Below are 2,977 nucleotides of genomic sequence, written 5' to 3' on the forward strand. Positions count from 1 at the left end.
TTTGAAATATGCTAAAAGTGTTCCAGAGTAATTGTTTGTCAGTAGAAATTTGGGATATTTATTGAATGCTAGCTTTACTTATGTCGAGACAAAGAAGTGGACTTATGCCATAAATGTAAAATTACTGTTTAGCTACAGCGCGGCTTAGCCGACGTGCCACTTTGGGCATGATGTTCCCGCTCCGGTTCCAAAGCCCTGTGGACCACAGAGGAATTGCTTGGCGTGATGTCTTGCGACTGAGTCACAGAAACGTATTGCTAATCGCAACGGCCCTGTTTCCGTGGAAGGCACATAAAAAATGTAACCCTTGTCTCCCTCATAGTACTAACATATACACAATTAACACTAAAAAATAATGTCATGCTACGCAAACATGCATTGAGCTCACGCGCAAACATTTCCTGCCTTTTCTCTCTTTCGCTTGCGGGAACAAACTAATTAAAATTTAGGTATTGCAGCCGGAGTATAGCAAAAGACAATGGCGATTACTCAAGGTGATGTCACCGGGAAACCGTTCGCAGTGCCACTATCGCTTCTGCACGAGAGCGACAGTATAACGAAGCAACGGGACACCGTTAATATAGCATGTTTCGAAGCTGGAACCTAATTCTGAACAAAATATTTCCCGAAGTATGGTGCGTATTTAATTTGATGTACATTGGGCTTGGGACACTTGTATCAGAGGCATCAGAATATGCTGGCGCATGTCTACGCACAGGTAACGCCTTGGACGCTGAATAATCGATAATGAACTCAAGAAATAATGTTGAGGCTCAGAAGCCGACCTCAACCTCAGTAATGAGCCTCACGTAAGGTCGACGTGAGGTTTATGACGGCCCCTATGCGTGGAGCTGTGGTCTTCCACTTGGTTGAGGTTGAGAGTGAGTGAGGTCATCAAATCTTATTGCAGATTGAGGCGAGGTCAAACTTTCTGAGGGCATGTACCAACCATTGTGACACTATCTACTGCTGCCACCTTGCAAACGATGATAAACTTCGCGATATTTAAATTCCTACATTGCATTGGATCTGCTTGCATTTTCTTTATTTATTTATTTATTGAATTGCTTATTTATTTAAATTCAATTTATGATTCGCTTTCGAACCCCGCTTCTGAGCAGAGCTTCGACCTAGGATCACAATCTTCAAGGATTACTGGCTGAAATGCTCGAGGCGATGAGCTGAAGAGGTGTTTATTAAGTACAACGCCGAAGCATAGGTAGAAAATAATCGAAACTGAAACCTACGCTCGTTCTGTAGTTGGAATTGCATATAAATGCGGGTTGTTCTAGGCAAACAGAAAACATGTCTAGTATATTAGCGAGTATATCCAGAGCTGTGCTGTTTACAGAAACCGGTAACCATTGCGAAGAGAGAGAGAGAGAGAGACATAAAGAGAGAGGTACGCACATAACAGAAAAGAAAGCAAAAAAATGCTTGTTGAAGCATATTGCTGGCAATAAACACTTTTTTTGCAGGACGGTTGTTTCCTGTGCGGCGTAGAAAGCGTTTATACTGCGTGGGAAAATGAACAGGTGCCCGGTGCTCCACGTTTCTCCACGTTTATCTCCGTAATGCAGTTTAATCTCGGGAACTACATCGTATCGGAGAAAAAAAGTACAGTTGAATTAGTCCCTTTCCGGCCGTGTTCGACAGGCCTTTACTTAGTTTTCGAGAGGCTGCGCGCACGGAACAAAGCGAAGTACACAAACAGCCGCGACTGCTTACGGAAGCAGTCTCGCCACTTTACGACAGTGCTAGAGAAATGAATAAAAGCAACAAGGGATACAAAGGAAATGGGAATGTGAAAAGACGACCCGCACTAGTTCTCTGGCGTCTAAACGTGCAGCGCTTTCAACGCCACCGTAGATTGAGTTAGCGCCTGCGCCAGCGACGTCGATTAATGATTCAGCCAGCTCCAGCTGCGAGGATTGTTTGTCGAAGTGCGTCGGCGTGTTAGGCCACCTTGTCTGGGCCTCTGGCGCTGTTTCCGCAAGCGTAACTGCTCGAATAAATGTTCCGATGTTTCTTCTCACCGCCCCCCCCCCCCGTGCGTGGCAGAGAACTTGAGGTCTCGCTTTTCTGGCGAAACGACACTCCTTTTTCTCGCCAAACGAGAAAAGAAAATACTCCTTGCATTGTGGTTACACTGTTCTCAAAGCTCTCGCTGTTGGTTTTGCTCGAGGGGACGAACCTGTGCTTCTAAACACATAACAAAACGAAGAAGGAGCTTGCCTATTCCTTCGTGCGCTGTAAAATCCGGCCAGCACGTCTGCGGCCACATTAGAAAATAGGAGCGTCTATTGATTCGCGCCGTTGTTTTTCCGTCTCCCAATGTACTTTTGTTTCACAGTGTGTCATTTCCCGACGGCATTGTGGCTATGGCGGCCAAGCAGACTTGTCTGCCTCTCTTGAACTTCGGATTCTGTCCTAAAGTTATCTCCCAAAGCATAGCTTTGGCGACGTTGTCGCCGTCAGAGGAGGGCCAGATTTCATCACTGTCGTCTGATCCTCCTTCGACAATTTTTTTCCGCCGACGCACCCCCTTCTGCATCGGTACAGAACGATCTTACAAACATGATTGCCCCGGATGTTCTGTCCTTCCCAGTGGACGACCTCCGTCATATTGCTCGTCACCTACTCCGACATTTTCGACTTCGACTGCCGTCTCATAGGTAAAACATCTCACGAGAAACATCGCATACTACTGACGAGGCACCTCCAAATCACCAGAGATCTTTCCGCGTGTCATCATCCGAACGCCAGGTTACTGAACAAGAGGTTGATGAGGTGCTTACAAAAATCACCATTGAGCCATCCTCGAGTCCGTGCGCTTCCCCTGTTGCCTTAGAAAAAAAAGGAACAATGGTTGGCGATCTTGCCTAGGCTATCGACATCCCGTTATGATAACCAAGAAATATGTCTATCGCCTTTCATACATTGATACGCTCTGGATTGCCTTACGGCGCGGCCCATT

This window comes from Dermacentor albipictus, chromosome 7, assembly GCF_038994185.2.
Source record: "Dermacentor albipictus isolate Rhodes 1998 colony chromosome 7, USDA_Dalb.pri_finalv2, whole genome shotgun sequence".
NCBI classification, from domain to species: domain Eukaryota; kingdom Metazoa; phylum Arthropoda; class Arachnida; order Ixodida; family Ixodidae; genus Dermacentor; species Dermacentor albipictus.